Source organism: Corvus kubaryi, unplaced genomic scaffold (assembly GCF_017639235.1).
Source record: "Corvus kubaryi isolate FWS band 111438036 unplaced genomic scaffold, C.kubaryi_AGA036_p1.0 37352, whole genome shotgun sequence".
NCBI lineage: Eukaryota > Metazoa > Chordata > Aves > Passeriformes > Corvidae > Corvus > Corvus kubaryi.
Window position 1 is genome coordinate 214,009 of NW_024581114.1, and position 17,377 is coordinate 231,385.

Consider the following 17,377-nt stretch of genomic DNA (forward strand, 5'->3'; position numbering starts at 1 on the left):
GCAGGCTGATGCTTATTCTGGAGCCTCTGCTCTCAACACCTCATCCCAACGGGAATCTGCCACCTCTCTCACCAGAGAAAAGCACTCGGTGCTTCCCTGGGGCGGTTTTCCCTTCCGCAGTGCTCAGTTGCCTGCATATCTTACACTGCAGTATTAAAAAACATGGATAATTATTACTGTTCACCAGCATAATAGTTTCAAGGATCAGCATCCTTACTTTTCTCAAGGAACACATCCCCAGGCGGTCGCCTTTGCATATGAGCGCACAAAAAAAGTTCAAGTGAGAAAAAACCCGTATCAGCAAAGCACATTTATAGAGATGAATTATTTGGAAAATTTCTGAGCATCCCAACTCTTCGCAGCAGATTTGAATTACAGAATTATAAGCAACAAGTTCATTTTGACCCTCTGGGCTCAAAAGTTATAATTAGCGCAGGCACCATAAAACTGGCTTTTAATTAAATCAGCCTCGGAACGGAGGGAGTTCTGCAAGGTCCCTCCCTCGCTTACATAAGGCAGCCGGCCTGAGCGGCCGCCGCGGGGATGCTGTGGCACTCCGAGCCCGGGAAGCCTTCTGCAGGATTTTCCAGAGAGGAAAAATGAGAAATGGGAAATGGGGGAAGTGGTGAGCCCACGGCCAGCCCCAGATCTCACGCAGTCGTGGGCCAAGGAGCGATCGCCACCGCAAGAGCTGGAAGGATGATTTGTGTGGGTGAGTTGAGCTGCGTTTCTGGGTCCGCGGTGCCCTGGGTTATGGGGACAGCAGTTCAGGGGCAGCCCCAACACCCACAGCTTGTGGGGTGGTGCAGCCGCAGGGCGTCGGCGCCGTCCCGGTGGGACCCAATCCCAACTCATGCTGGGAAGGGCCAGCTCAGAGGCCACTGCTTGTACTTTGAAGCCTCCAGAACAGCCCGGCAATATGTCCTGCTACCGGTTGCCGGTATGATAATGGGCTGAGTGTATTCCCAAAAAGCATATGCCGCGGTGCTGAGCGTGGCGATGCCAGTCTCACAGTTGTCTCTTTCTTCGCACTTTCAAAAGGCTGTAGGAAACGATGGCATATGGCACCCCAGCGTATGGTGGTTTAATCAACACAGGTAAGGCCAGGGAAAATAGAGCCCAGTGGCATTTCCCAGGGAGGACGCCTGTCCTGGTCCCACTGGGATGCCCCCACTGCCTCCTGTCCCCACAAGTCCAGGTTCGGCAGGCCTGTGTGCTGCCTGTGCCAGCCCAGAGAAGTTTCAGCCACACGCTGGCACTGGGTGATCAAATGAGGCAATTAACAGGCGCCTCCTCGTCAGCGCCAAAGCCGAACTTCTCATTCTGCAAATATATAATTAAAGCATACTCTCACAATTATAAGATTCTCTTCCACTTGAGTGAAGGCGGAGGGTTGGCAGGTGCTGGAGTCAATCCAATTGTTTCCACTTGCTCTCCTTTCCTCCAACGCGTGGCACAGCCTGGGCATGGGGGTGAGGGAGGGCGGGTGGTGCGGCTGAGGGCAGAGCTGAAATGCCTCAGCAGAGGCTGCACCAGTGCCCAGAGTGGGTTCTGACTGGGGCTCTGGATGTGGGAGTGCTGAAGGCAGCACTGTGGCTGACAGAGCCTCAGGAAGGATGAAACCCTCTGGTGCTGCCTCAGGATGACTAAAGTCATGAGCAGTTTCAGGAGTCAGTGCTGGGAGTGAAGTCTGTGCTGGATCAGGAGGGACAGGGAAGGCTGTCAGCACAAATACCTTGTGTAGCTGGGAAAGAAAATGCTGCTATTTTCCCTTAATATCCAAAATTATCTGCAAATGCCACTGCTGTCATGTTCTATAAACGCTGGCTGTTCCCAAAGCCTCCTGCTCAACAGCCCTCCCCAAGCCCACTTTCCCCTTCAGACCAGGCACCGAATCACACTCTTTGCTTCCCAGGAGTGACAAACAGCAGGAACAAAACCATCGCAGGAACACCAACACCCAACTCATCCTGCCAGACCTGGAGACAGAAACCTGGAGAAGTTCCGGACACGGGGAGGACACAGAGCACCACAGACCATGGGAATGCATTCATCTCTAGGAAAGCACCCAGGGGATGATGGACATCCCTCAGTGCCTGCTTGGATGAAAGGAGAAAGAGCTTTTCATCCCAATGCTGAGCCAGAGAGAACTCGCTGAGGCTGGGCGGAAGTGGGAGGGCACTGGCACTGGAGCCAAACCTGGAGCAGTCACAGCAGCAGCCAGCCAAGTGTGGGTGGGAAGCATCACCTCCAGAGACCAAACCCACTGTCGTCCCCAAAAGAGTTTGAGGAAACAAGCAGAAGGGCACAGTGGGGCTCCCCCCATAAACCAGGTTTTCCCCGGCATGGTTTTGGGGGAAAATTGGAGTTAAGCCTCTGATCCACCTCTGCAGGCACAAACCCACCTCCGTACCTGTGTGGGCTGCTCAAACTGTGATGCTGGAAAAGCCAATGGAGAAAATCTTAACCACGCCAACCTCCTTCCATGCCCTTGTCCCTTCTCCAGGGGAACAATCACTGCCAAGGATCTTTGCCAAAATTAGTTCCTTTAAGATCTGAGGGATCTTTCTGCTACTGCACCGAGCAGTGGGAGTGAGCCCTTAAATCCAGTTAGTCACAGTCGCTGGATTACATCGGACCTTGTCCTTCTGCCTTTAATAACATGATTGTTTGCTGCATAAGGAGCTTTATGTAACTGGGAATCAGGGGTGATCCGCAGAACTGCCCAGGCTGGAGCTGTCAACCCTCCCTTCTCTCTGGGCTTGTGTGAACCTCCTGCTGCCAGCCCATATCTGAGAAATAAATAACCTCCTTGCTCTGGCACTTAAAGGTCTGATGCCAGCTTGCTGCAGTGGTGCTCTTGGCACAGGATTTCAGTTTGATAACCACGGGTCAGTATCAGAGGTGATGCAGGGATGAAGTTACCCCTGGAAGCTGTTTCCCATCCCGCACTTCTCTCTTGAGGACACCCCTCAGGTGCAAGTGGAGATATTTAGGCTCCCTGCAGGTGCCAGGCAGGAGACCACCATGTCCAAAGCCACCGAGGCTGTTTGGGGACAGCAGTTACCAGCTCCTTCATCTATGAAGGGCAAGTACTTGGAGGCGAAGGCAACGGGCCTGCAGCCTGCACTGCCCGCAGCGCGCACAGTGGTCTCGCCCAGCACCATTAAATCTCTGTTTTACTGCAACAGAACAACCTCTGCGCTCCCCCCGCGCTCTCTGCATCCCTTTTTCCTCTCCGTCTTTTTAAGTGGCTCTGCCAAACAGCGCCTGCACAGCCGAGGCCAAGCACTAGTGCTGGCAGATGGGCAGCATCGTTAACGTCTCTAGCAGTGAGCGGTGTCGTGTTTGGTGAAGAGCTGCTCTTTAAGGACGAGTTTGGAGATTTGACACAGCAGCACGAGTCTGACATTCCTTTACAATTTCCCAGTGATAGCCCCATGCCATCACTGCATCACTGCTGGGGGCTCAGCTGGGCTCCTGTGGCTGTCTCCCTCCCCCAGGCAGCTGGGACACGGCTCCTGGCACCTGCACCACTCCCCTCACTGGACCGGGCGAGCGGAAAGCTCTGGCTTGCGAGAGCCTTTTCATTTGAGCACGGGCAGCCTTAATCCTCACACAGAGTTAATTTGTTTACTGTATTTTGGTTTATCTATCAAGTGCTACAAAATGAATGTATAGCCTTGTTGCCAAGCCACCACCCAGCCTAACTCCCAGGGCCAGCACGTCCGTCCGACAGCAGGGGAGTGTTATTCATGCAATTAGGGAAAGGAAGGCAGGTGAAGCTGCCAGAGCAGCTCCTGGCTGAAGGCAGCTTTCAGGGAAAGTATCAGAAAAGCACAGGACAAACACCGGCTCAACCTCATGCAGCTGCCGGAGGAACCGCTGTCCCCCCTGGCCCAGGTGACCAATCAGGGCAGGAGCTGCTGCCACCCGGCACAAAAGCCTCACTGGTGGATCCAGCACTGAATTCTCTGGACAGTGATTACTGGCTTATCCTGTGGTCAAGACACAGCTCTGAGCTCCCCGGTGAGGTACCTGTGGGTGGCACACAGGAGCACTGGCTGGTCCTCAAAAGCCGGCAGGGTGAGAGCTGGTGGCCCCAGAGGTGGTCACCGGTGCCAGCTCCTGACAGTGGCACCGTGACTCCTGCCACCCTTGGCAGCATCATGATGCCCTGAGTGAGACTTGCTGGAAAAATAAATATTCCAGAGACGCTCCAGGTCATGTATTTTTCATGAGTTTGTTCTGCTATTGGGAGCTGCACCCTTTAAGAAGATTGGATGCATCTGGAACAGAAGTCATTTTTATAGTGAATAATTTGCTTGAAAATCTGATTCTGAATATCTTGGTGCAGAAAACACAGCTTGGCTCCTGGAATGATCCTGCAGGGACCCACCGAGGGTCAGGTGTGCCCCATGGCTCTGCCCAAGGAGGGCTGCTCTCCTGGCTGCAAACACCAGCAATTCCTGAAGGGAAGTCTCACTGAAGCAGAAGTTTCATGTAGATTCCAGGAGTTTTTGGGAAAAGGCGTGGACCCTTCCCAGCCTGGGGGCTGGCTTGGGTGACCCACTCAGTGCTGCCGGAGCTGGATCCATGCAGATTCACAGTGGGAACTTTGGGATCCTGGTGAAGCAGCCAGCACAGTATTTATTATTGTGCTGAGTTTCAGCTATGGATTTAGATATTGATGGAGTCTGCGCCTCCAAGCAAAGAGCGCTAATTAGCACCCGCAACAGAGAGCCAGCTTTTAATTAAACACAGCTTAGCGAGGGGGACCTGTTAGAGACACCATGCCACGTGTGAGAGTGATGCGTGCAGGAGGATTTCGGAGCAGGGCTGAGTCTGGCAGGGCACAAGGCACTGGGACGGGGGTCCCACAGTGGGACAGGGTGTGGGGTGGGCAGCTGCACTGCCAGGACCAAGCAGAGCCTCAGGGTTCCTGATGCCCACATTGCCTCCTCCACCAAGAACCATCCCATTCCTGTCACTGCAAATAACCAAACAAGCTGCACAGAGAAGAGAATAATATTAATATTAAAAAGGCATTTATAGTTTTAATCAAGCTTTGGGGGGGAAAAGACAGCTTAACACGGCACTTTACACAGTTGATAAAATGTTTGACATTTACTGGTGCCTGTAATGAATCTTGTCTCAATTTTCTCTTTTAAAATGCCACTCCAGATACTCTATCTATCTGTAGGGTTTAAAAAGCACTTATCCAACAAAGCATTATCACGATGGAGAGTACGAAAGGGCGTCTCTGCAGAGCAGCACCAGCTCTAGGGTTTGCTGGCATGCAAGCAGGCCCTGCGTGGGGTGGGCAGAGGAGGGAGAATCAGTGTGGCTCCATGGCCCTGCTATAGCCAGCCCACCAAAACACCCCCATTTCCCCACTGGTCACAGCACAGAGCGTGAGGCTCAGCTGTGGACCGGTGCTGAGTGCCTGGGATACAGCAAACCCGAACGCTTTGGAGGCAGAGGTGGCTGGAAATTTGCTTTGTCCCAGAAGAACAGACCTTGGCTGCCAGTGCTGCCCATGGCAGGACAGCGCAGGGGTCTGGGTGTTATCAGGGAACCGCAGTTGTCCTGTGCAAACAGAGCTGCTGCTCCACAGGCGCTGATCTGAGCGTTCCTGCTCCTCCTCTGGAAGGACATTGCGGAGGGAAGTATCAGCAGTGAACACAGGCAGCCACCGGCCTGGACTTCCCTTTGAACAACCACTCCAATGTCCTTTGCTTCCCCCTTTTTTCTTTGCTTTTTTTCAGAGGAAAGAAATGAATTATTCTATGGAAGTTAGTGTCTGTCTCAGGAGCCTGGTGTAGAAAATTAGGTTTTAATAGCTTTGAAATTGAAGCTCTTTGGGTCAATAGGACAGGATTCAGACAGTGAAATCACAGGCCCATAAAGGGAAAAAAAGCAAATATTTTGTTAGTCATCAGAGAGTCACAGTCCAAAGATAGCAGGCAGGAGCTTAAAATACTGCTCTGCTCGTCAGCTCCCGAAGTGTTTAGTCATAAGCTCCTTTTTTCTGTTGTTGTCTCTCTATATATTAGCTTTGGGAATGCAGAATTTGGCTTTCTGTCCTTGGACGTGCCTGGGAATTCCTCAAGTCACCGCTGGAACTGGAAAGTTAACTCTGAGCTAAAAGCACTGTAAAGTCCGTAAGGTAAAGCCATTAACTCAGGCAGCACTTCAGATCACACAGGATGGAGAACTTCCAGACAAGTTCTGCCAACAGGCACTGGAATTATTTGACTCATTATTAAAGGGATGAATGGGTTATAATTATTCCTAATTTCCTATTCAGAGCTCATTACCACCCCTAAGAAGGCGAGGTGGGGAGCCCTTGAGATCCGGCAAGTTACTTTAAATATTCATACAGCTGAGAGAAATTTCTCATGGCCTGGAGCTGTGATGGGGAAATGGGTGAAATGGGCTGGGAGGCTCCCCAGCAGGCCATGGTCACTGCTCCCCAAAGGAGCCCACGCTGACAGCAGCACCAGCCCAGCATTCAGAGCTGAGACACTGTTAAGGGATCATCCACTGGCGAGCAGGAGATGGACACCTCAGTGTTTTATCCGGGTCACTCACTGCTTTGTGGCTATTCCAGGTTTTAGCTGCGGTGAAGTGAGGCAGTGGAAGGCCACAGGACTGGGACGTGGCTCCTGGAGAGCTGCTCTCCTCTGACTGCGGGTGACGGCACACGAGGGGCTGGTGACGCGCACCCCGCATGTCTCCTACAGCGCACACGCCCCTAACACATGGAAATGCCACATTGCTTCAAGTATTGCACCCAGCTTCTGTCCTCCAACCAGTGCCCGGTTTCCTTCCAAGGATAAAGCCGTGCGTTATTTTTGGCTGGCCACTCCAGCTCAGGGCACTCTCATTTTCCCCCGTGCACTCAGAGGACAGACGCTTCCCGTGATTGCCTCAGAGCAATGACAAAACAAGCACATTCCTAATGGCTGGCAGAGCGGGTACGAAATATATTAAATGTATTAACTTTGGCACTTGCTGGGTCTTGGGAGGAGCTCTTGGAGCTGCTCCTGTGCTTCGCCTCCGCTCACCCGGCTCCTTTATGCTCTCCCCTTCTGCTTGGAAAATTCCCTGTCCCCAAACTGCGGCTGCCTGGAGGTCACCAACATTTGCCGGCAGCTCGTCTGTGCCCCACCGGGAGCGGCCCAGGCCTGCGAGGTGAGGCTGGCAGATGGCACTCAGCCATCCCGTGCCACAGAGCAGCTGAGCTGGGCCAGCAGTGCCTGGGCTGGGAGATGCTCATTGCTCCCAGGGGCTCTCATGACCCCAGAGCCAACTCACGAGCAGAGCAGGGAGCATGGGAATGTGTCCAGGACAACACGGCCAACTGCTCTGTTGGCTCAGGAACACCCGGACTCATAATGCCCAGATGCTTAAAGCCTGGCTGAGACTCACTGTGGGCTGTGCTGCCAGGAGCAAAGCTCTGCGAGGGGCAAGGCTCTGGGAGGAGTGAGGCGAGGGACAAGGCAAGTGGGAAGTCGCCTTCTTGTCCTCACACTGGGATGAACTGCCCTGCTGCCATGTGGGACAGACCACCCCAGGATGCCCGGCAGGGAAATACGAGGGGGCCCCTCTGCTCTGCCACCTGCCCAGGGTGGAACTGTGGCTGGCACTGGCCATGCAGCGTCCACCCACAGCAAACCCAGCCAGCTCCATGTGGGAAGTGCTCTCCAGGGCTCACTCCCCTGCCACACACAACCTGGAATTTGATTATGTTTTCAATAAAAGACGTGCTGGAAGATAACCCCCCTGAGTGGCATCTGCCACGTGGGCTGCTGCTGCCAGGATGGGAAAATTGCCCTTTGTTCTTCGCAAATAAATCTGAGGGAAAGCCCGTTCTGAGCAGGCAGCATTCTCTGGGGGCTGCTGAGGACTTTGCAGGCGTTGCCATGAATAACAGTTTATCTACAGAGTTTCGTTCAAAATGAAGCCTCAGACACAGCCTAAAATTATGGGGATGCTGTGAAAATGGCTTTATAAACTATTGCTTTTTCCTCTCTGAGCAGCAGCAAAGTACAGGCCAGACAAAAGCCAGCCGAGACTCTAACTGTCATAAATAAGTCAGCAGAGCTGATAAAAATAAAGGATGAAATATAATTCAGCCATTCAGTGACAGATCCCATCTTAGCTGTGATATAGGGTCTGTTGAGACTGTCATTGCTTCAGGAAATTAAAGAATGAGCCCATTAGTGAGGATATTTAAAGATGCTCATATTAAGATTATGACTTCCCAGACTCAGCCCGACCAGGGAACTCACTCGATTCCAAAGTCATTTTTCACAGTCCCTTTTCAGTGCTGCTCTGAAGGACCCAAAAGTGCCATGGGGGGGTCATGGCATGAGGGGAAAGTGGGGGCTGTGGGTGACAGCACCCAGCTCAGCTTGTCTGTTGCCATGGCAATGGGAATACCTGTCCAGAGCCTCAAGAGGCAGCACACAGGGGACACCTGGTCCTGGGAGAGGGATGGTAACCGTGTGCCATTCCTCGGCACTGCCACTCCTTGCACACACGTGTGAGCATCTCCACACTCCCTGGAGCTCCTCTTGGAGCCAGGAGCGATCGCTGCTGTTTGCTTCCACTCCTGCCTGGCAAAGCAAACACGGATCCTGGCAACAACGGAGCAAATCACATCAGAAGAGTGGGTGCCGCATGAGAAGGAGCCCCAGGGAAGAGGAAGAACAGGGATCACCCATGGCCTGGGAGTGGACTTGTGGGTGGCCATGCCTGAGGGAATGTTGGGTAAAAGAAAAAAGCAATGGCAAAAAAAAGGTGAAGGTTCCAGTCCCGGGATGTTGGAAAACTGATGGATTATTGTAATTAGTTTTCAGAATTTTTAATTATAGAAGGGGTATAAATAATCACAAAGCACAGCTTCACTAATGAGAGTCCTTGTGCTCAGAAACACGGGGATGCATTTGTTAGGGAGACTTTGAAAGCTCTGCTGTTAATTAGGTGTCTCACAGCCAGCAGGGTTTCAGGAGAAGGAGAAACATGTATACATTTAAATCAGGCTCATTGTGAGAGGTACCCAACATCAATTATGGGATAGCAGGGTGCTAAAATGAACGAGCTTTGTAATTAGAGAGTGGATCTGAAAGGCAGAGAAGAGCCTTTGCTTCCCCTCAGGTGTCTGCCAAAGGTGTTTAACGTTGGTCAGGACACAGGCAGGAGGAGATGTGACCTGCCTTCCTCACGCTGGGGATCATCCCATGGCAGTGACCTGGCTTCCACGTGCCCTGGAGGACATCCCACGGCGGTGACCTGCCTTCCTCATGCTGGAGAGCATCCCACGATGATAACCATGTACTGCAGAACATCCCAAGGTGTCCTGTGGTGGGCTGGGATAGATCAGAGCTTCAACAGGATGTCACTGCTGGGGCCCATCCAGCCCCGTGCCACTGCTTTTATTGGAAGAGAAGCAGAAGGGGAGGGGGAAGGCTAGATTAGTTTAATTAAGCGTGTGGGAACAGATTGCATTTCCCCACCCACGAAACCAAACAGGGCACCTCGGGAGCTGCTGGCCCTGCTCTGGCCCGTACCCAAGACTGGAGGGAGGTCCAGCCTTCCTGTGATCCCACAAGGGTGGACCAAGTAAAACAGCATCCAAAGAGAGCAAGTGAGGATGTTTTCTTCTTCCACTTCCTTTCTGGGGCCACCTGGTGTGTTTTCTCAGTGGCTATAAACAAGCAGAAAAGGAGATGACAAAGGCTGGGAGACGCTTTTTGAAGCTGTGTCTGTTTTCGGCTGCTCCAAGAGCAGCAGTGAACTCAGACCCCGAGGCCAATCTCCACTGTTCTTCCTTACATTTTCTCTTTTGGCTACAAATTTCAAGCTCTGCCACAGGAGTTTATGTAAGTAATTATGTTTAGTTGGTATTTGGCTAAATCTAATGAAGCAATGATAAACAGCTCAGCGTTTTCTTCCTGATGGCTAATGAATATTAATTTCTCTGTCAAAAAGGAACCTCTGCTCACTGCAAAAGATTAGATTCCCATGCTAACACTTGGGGAGGGGGTAGGAGTTCACTGGAAAAGATGGAGTTTTGGGAAAGCCTGCATCTGCTCCTGTATGGATGGGTTCAGGTGCCTTCCCAAGGAATGGCCATCAATCCCTATCTGACCCATCAGTTTGTTTTGGCAGAAACCTGTCCAAGGCTGAGCTGTGAGGATGTGTCAGGCACTGAGTGTCCCACGGCACAGGCAGCAGTGACTGCAGGAATCTTCCTGCAGCCAGGGAGTGCAGGAAAATGGCTCAAAAGTCTTCTACAGGTGATTTTCCTCACAGCGTGTGGCTCTCCCTTTCTGGAACTTGAAGGGTAGGTGTTAATCTGCCACTTGATGGTAATTTCTGGCAGTGTGGGAAATGTGGTGCTGCTGTCACCACGGGAACCCTGGTACTGGAGATGACTCTGCGCTCCAGCATCCTGTGGGATGCTCCTGCTGCTGGCCCCAGGCCAGCCTGGCACTCCCAAGGGCTTGGGGCGCTCACCCCAGCTCCCTGTGCTGCTCCGTGCTGCTCGGAGCGACAACTCAGTGCCAGCATCGCGTTAAACTGTTCTAACTTTAATCAGCTCGTGGGCTGCAGTGAAACTCAGCTCACACATGATGTGAGGGGAGCCGTGTGGCTCCTCCCGGGGAGGGGGCAGCGTGAAAATGAATCTGCCCAGGTGGGGAGGGGCAGCAAGACCCAGGCGGCCACTGCAGGCCCCCAGCAGGATCCCTGTGTGGTGATGTTTGCCAAGCCATCTCCTTCCAGCACGCTGCTGGCTGGCATCCCTCCTCCGAGGAGGGAATTGGATCATCTTCTTCCCAGCAGCTGCTCTCAACAGCCCAGTAGGATGTGTTGAGTTTCTTGACGTTGCACTTGAGCATCAGCACCCTGTGCCTGAGGCGGTGCCAAGGACTGGGGAAGCATCCTGGGCACAGTGGGGTTCGGGTCTGTCTGTTTAGAGGGGCACAGAGAGACCAGGGCAGCTCCTCAGCACCTGTTGACATCTTGGCAAGGTACCAGGAAGCTCCTGCAGGAGCACACCCAAGCCAAGGCACTGGAAGGGACTGGAGAAGCAGCATCAGGGTTTACAGTAAAAACAGATGCTAAACTTTGATTTTTGGCGAAAGGAAGCCACTTCAGCATCTGCTTGAGGAGATGCCCAGGCTGGGGAATGTGGGAGCTCCCAGAGCCCAGCAGCTGCTTAATCAAGCTCATTTTTGCTGTTCATCCTTGTGCAGCTCAGAGACAACAGGAAAGGCACCAACGAGTGCACCCACCGAGCGGTTTAAGGCACTTCAACGTGCTGAACAGTTTGCCCACATTGTGGAACTTTGTTCCCTGCAGTTCAACTTCCCAGCGGTGCTGCCACCCACCGCGCTCTGCACTGCAAACCTGCTCGTCTCTCCAGAGCCATCCTGGGAAAGGGAAGTGAGTGGTGGCTGCTCTGCCACTGGTGGGTACAACTGAGTATTCCTTACAACGAGGGGGAGAGGAAAGGGTGCCCTGCGCAAATACCATCTGCTTTCAGATTCAAATAAAATTATAGCAAATCTGCAGCACTGGAGATAAAAATGGTAATGAGTTTTAATAGTTCCCTTTGATTTCTGCTATTGAAATCGACTCCGGGAGGCTGATATTGTATTGGGAGATGTTAGATCCCTGGCCACACATCAGGCAGCTGTGCAGCTTCCAGGAGTGAGGGAGAGGGAATGCTGCTGTCACCACTCTGGAGCATCGTGGCTGTGGCAGGAGTGGAGACCTGCGAGAGGCAGCCATTACAGCAGCCGTGCAATTAGTCCAGCTATCGATCGTTAATACACTTTTAATCAATAATCTGGGCAAAGCTGGGAGCTGGATTGATGTTGCAGGGGTGTGCAGTATCCATAAAATTGTCATCTGAGCACCCAGGGAGGTGAGTTGCTTCTCCACTGCTGATTAGCTGGACGGGGCTGTAATTGGCCCAGGAAAGGCAGGAGGTGATGCCAGATTATTCATTCCCAAGTGCGCATCCCTGCCTGACACACACACCCCCACCAGCACCAGCTCTGCGCCCCCTCCCCTCACTGTGGATCACCATTCCAGCTAATTGTGCACGTTCATGCACACTCATCAACGTCGAAATGCGGGATTGGCACCCGTTCCCTGAGACTGAGCTCATTACTGATGCTGCTGATCAATTAATGATCTCGCTGTCCCTCATGTGCGCAGCCACGAGCCCAGATGGAATGAGGGACACGGGAAGGAAGTGCCTCTGCATCCCTGCTGGTGTGAAGGGCCTTAACCCCAATTTCACCGAAGGAGGCATCACCTCACTCTGAAGTCAGATCACGTCACCGCCATGAGCCGTGGCTGCGCTGGCAAACTTCACTTCTGCCAAATGGATTTCTCTCCTGCCGTGGGGCCGTGGCTGCCGGGAGCTCAAGACTGGCGCCCTGGGCTCCGGATGAGCTCCGTGTGCTTGCAAGGAGCCATCTGGGTCAAATAGCAGGAGGAAAGCTCAAAACCTCTTTTTTTTTCCCTCTCTTAGAGCTCAAGGGCAAAATTTGAACATCAGAAGCAGGGGCAAGTCTTCCTGGGCTGATTTGTGAACATCTTGTTGAGACACCCAGGATCAGATCTGAGAATATTTTAGTGATGCAGAGAGTGATTCAGAGTCATCCAGGTTATCCCCCTATCGCTGAGGATGCGATTGAAATGTTTTGTAGCTGAATATCACCTGGGAAGAGCCGAGCAGTCACACTGGCACACAGACTGTCATGTTTATATCCCAGGGTCTCCTCAGCTTCCCAGCAAGGCTGAGAGGAGCATCCATCACTTTCATACCGGGGCTCTGCTCTGCGGTAGGGCTCCCTCACTCAGTGCCACTCCTGGATCTGACCCAGCTGCTCTAGGAGGGTGGGCCACAGCCCTTTCCCTGGCTTCTCATCCAGCAGGTCCAGCCAGGACTGATGACATCCTCATGGGAAAGGCCAGGGCGATGCTGTGGCTCAGGAAAAGCTGATCTCTATGTTTTTTCTACCAGAAGTTTTAAGTGCAGGATGTTAACTTCTGGAGCCCGTGGATGCAGCTCAGCCTGGGGGCTGCGGCAGTGATCAGAGACCATGGGATGTTTAGGATGGCCAGGTCCCCCCAGCTCCCACCCCAGTGTCCCTCTGCCATGGCAGCACCCCCTCAGTGAGTGGCTGCAGGAGCAGCTGCCCAAAGGAATCTCCAAGCACCTTTCCAGCGGGTGCTGTTTGCTTCCTGGCTGCCGGCGTGTGCGGATGAAACGTTGCCTCATTTCTTCCCTCGGCGCTAGCCAGCTGCCCAAAGACAAACTGTCCTCCCTTGGGGGGTACATTAGAAATGCTTAAGCAAATTAGCCATAAATAGAAAATGTAACATATGGGGCTGTAGATAATGTTTCATTATAAATTATCATATTCTCCAGGGAGATACGCCTCTTCCCTTCACACCAAAGACTCTGGGTTTCTTCTTCTGTGTAGATTTTGAGTTTCTTCTTCTTCTTCTTCTTTCTTTCTTTTTTTTTTTTTTTTTTTTTTTTTGGTAAATGTTTCTGACAACAATTGGACTCAGTAGTTGATTTCCTGGGTGCGGAAATTGGGATATGTAGCTCACTTCTGCTGCAAATCCTCTTGGATTTAAAATTCCCTCATTAAAAAAAGGAAAGAAGTGAATACAGTCCTGATGAAAGGTGCCTGAGCGAAGGCCCTGAAGATTAAATGGGGCTGTTTATCCACCACAGAGTTGCACCAAGGACAACAAGGCTGCTTCCCTGGCTCTGTCCCAGCACTGCTTGCACAGCCAGACCACAGTCCCTGTTCTCAGCCGCGTGGAAATCAGGCACTTTCCAAAACAGGAACACCCACGAATTATTCCCTTCTCCTGCTTGGGCTGAACAGCTCAAGAGGAATCAGCCCAGTGCAGAGGCATCTCCCTGGGAGCCCATCCATCATCCCAACACCATTCAGCTGTTGGGGATCCTGGTGGGCAGCACCAAGCTCCTCCCTCCTTGAGTAAATATGAGAAAACTGGTACTATTTATCCAGCTACAGAGTCCTTGAGGGAACAGATTCCCCAGACAGCCCAAAATTCATCTTTCACATCTTGAAAATCGACTGGTTTGGTGTTTTTTTTCTGTTTTACTTACAATTCCCTGGGTTTTTTCCCACAGTGATCCAGGAACAAGTTCCCAGTGGCCACACAGAATGTCCCATCTTGCTCTGTCTGAGTAGGCATTTTTCTTCTTGCTGAAACCTCCTGAACTGACCTCCACTGGAATCTCAATCCTCACACAGATGGCAGCGGAAAAGAGATTTTTTTTTCCCCAAAATATTGTTGCGTATGCAAACACAGACTGGGCAGGCAGGAGCCAGAGCACAGGAAGTAGTTTTCTGCTCCAGAGCTATAGGTGCATATGGATGTTGGTCTCCAAAACCCAGAAACTGAACCCATTAGAAGCACTTCAAGTGAGATTATTGCAGACGCAGAGAGTTACCTGCTGTAATAGCAGAAATCTTGGTGCTTGCATCCTGGAGCTAATGGATGTCATCAAAGCACTGAATGAGTCCTGATTTTGGTAGTTACAGTCCCACCTGGCACCTCCGCCTCTCCGTAATAACCACAAGCTTAAGGGAAAGGAAACGCAGAAAGGAACATCTGTTGCAATGCAAACATTTGGGAGGATGATGGCAGCTCCTGGCAGAGATGTTTCCCTGCGTGGTCACACGTGCAATGTGTCCACTCCTGGTTTGTCAGCGTCCTCCTCGCCTGCTGGTGGGATGCAGAGCACTGGAGCTCACGTACCAGTAGGATGCAGGGAGAGGAGCGGGCGTGCTGGTGGGATGTGGAGCTCTGAAGCATCCGTGCTGGTGGGATTCTGTCCTTCCTAGGACCAAACTGAACCTGGCAGGGTGGGATGTGGCTGTGCAAACAGCCAGTGGGACGCTTTCCCCGTTGTCCCATCCCTGGTATGCTGCTGCACGCTGTCAGAGAGGATTTGCAGTGGTTCCCAGTGGCGCTGAGGGGTTTAGCAGACATCTCGTTATGCTGGGGACAGGTGATTTAACTGGGTCAGCAGGCTTTGCTCTGCAAAGGCTTAAACCTCTCCATTAGCTGCCTCTGCGAGTCTCCTGCAAACTTCAAACCAGGAGGAAAAATGCCTTCAAATTGATGTGGAATTTCATTCTTGATGGAACCCGGTGGAGATGCGCCCCTGTCTCGCTATTGCCAAAACGAGATGGGTGCTGAGGGGGGTCCTACCTTGCTCCCCACAGGATGTTCGCATGGCACTGGGGCTGGAGGGGACCCAGCAGTGCCCACCTCATCCCTCTGCCTTACCGTCATCGCTCCCAGCAGGAGATGGAGGTGCCGTCAGGAGACACAAACACCGGATTTTCCATCTCCGGGATCCCCCCTGTCCCTTGAGGCTTTCATGCTGTACGGACCCTCACAAGGACCTCGGGGTGCGGTGACAGTGGTGGGACCAGAGTCCCTGTTAAATCTCCTTCGAACATTCGAGCTGGGAGCAGTGGCTGTCATGGCCCACGAGGCTCGGAGAAACTTTGTGCCCAAGGAAATATTGACCTTTCCTGCAGAGCAGCAGAGCACAAGGATGAACTGAGCTGCGCCTTCAGCACCCGGCTGAGAGCTGAGCATCCCGTGGATCAGCCCCGCCAGTTAAAATAAACAACAACCCCAATGCATCCCTGCCAGGCCAGAGCTTCGGCTTATTGTTCCAGTCAAAATAGAATTATCGCCCTGAGGCCTCGGAGATCAAAAACGGGGGAAAAGAACAGCGAAAGCAGTGAGGGAATTGCTGGATCAGTGATTCTCTTGCCAGTGTTGGGAGCTGACGCTGGATTCCTGTAGACACAGGGTGGGAGTCGCAGCCTACTCGGGTGCTCGATCCCTTCTCTTGCTCCTTGCCAACCTCTGGCTTTTATAGCCTTCAACTTGGACTTTTTTTTTAAAAACACAAATCCATTGGTCACTTTCTTGCTGTGGCATGACGCACTTCATGCAACAAGATGGACAAAGGCAGGGGGGATCTTGAGTGTGGGGCAGCACGAGCCCTTGCCAGCAAATCCTCCACAGCCAAAAACATTGGAGTCCTAAACCTAGTTGGAACAGGAGAGGGAGGCAATGCTCTCTGGACATCTTGGTCTCCTCTGGATGCTGTGACAGGCTCTGGGGCTGGCAGTAATGCCCGGTTCACACAGAATTCCAACCAGGCGGGAAATTGAGGCAAAATCTGTCTAGTGTGCTCCGTGTGCTGGTGATGAATTATTCATCCCCTCCCAGCCAGCATTTCCATGCAAAAGGGCCACCTTAGTACTAAGGAGACAGGAGGAAGACGGCAGGGCCGTGGGTCCTGCAGGAACACCACGCACTTCCAGGAGCGGAGCGGGCGCGTCTCCCGCACGTCTGCGCAAAGCAAACATGGATTATGCCGTTTCTTCAGGCCTTTCATTTCACACGTCATTTTTTCTATCTAAGTATAGGTTTACACGAGAGGTAATTACCATCCTTTCACAGCTCTTAGTGCAGAGCAAAATGAGATGGAGTATTACATTCGTAATCTAATCGTAAATAAAAAGGGCCGTAATAACCCCCAATTAGCACATTAAAGTGTGTCGAGGACTTGTTTTACCACTCCTGTGTAAACAAGACCCCTGGGAACACCTCACATTGCTGAGGCAGAACTGGTGGGTCCCTCTTCTCCCTCACAGAGCCAAGTTATGCAACACCCTGAGCACCAGCTCTTAGTTGGAGTCAGATATGGAATTTTCATGAGGATAAATTAATTATGGGCAATTCTGTTCCCTCTGCTGACACATCTGGTGCCAGGCAGGGAGGAGAGGGCTGGAGTCTCCTCTTCCAAGCTGCTGGGACAGCATCGCTGGCTCCCGTTGGCAGGTTGTGGGGAAGGAAATGGAGATAAAACAAAGGGGTGGTGTGAAGATGAAGGTCAAAAATGACCGGGAGCCCATTGCTGCTCTCAGAGTTTGGCACTGAACACAGCATCAGATGAGAAACATCTCCCAACACTCCAGGGTGGGCAACAGCTGAGGTGGCGGCTGGTGGGGTCACTCCCACACCTGGGTCGAACCCATCAGCCATCCAACAGGAGATAGTATTTTCTTGTCGCCTTCTGTAAATCCATGGAAGGCAAACGGGCTCAGGCCTTTCCCAAAGCCGTGATTGCAATCCCCCGGGGAGACTCATTTTCAAATGATCTTGTTAGACATTGTTAGGAATTGATATATTTGCATAGCATGAATGTTAAAACTCAGAAAGAACTCAAATGCCAATTAGAACCACGGCGGTTTTTTTCCCCCCTCATTAA

At 52.1% G+C, this 17,377-nt stretch overlaps 1 long non-coding RNA gene across 1 annotated transcript; it reads left to right on the top strand.

Moving 5' to 3' along the window:
- Nucleotides 1–386: 386 nt before the first annotated feature.
- Nucleotides 387–16,659, top strand: LOC121666439. Its single transcript, XR_006016664.1, has 2 exons — nucleotides 387–712; nucleotides 1,916–16,659. It is a non-coding gene; the product is annotated as an uncharacterized LOC121666439 (long non-coding RNA).
- The last annotated feature ends 718 nt before the right edge of the window (nucleotides 16,660–17,377 follow it).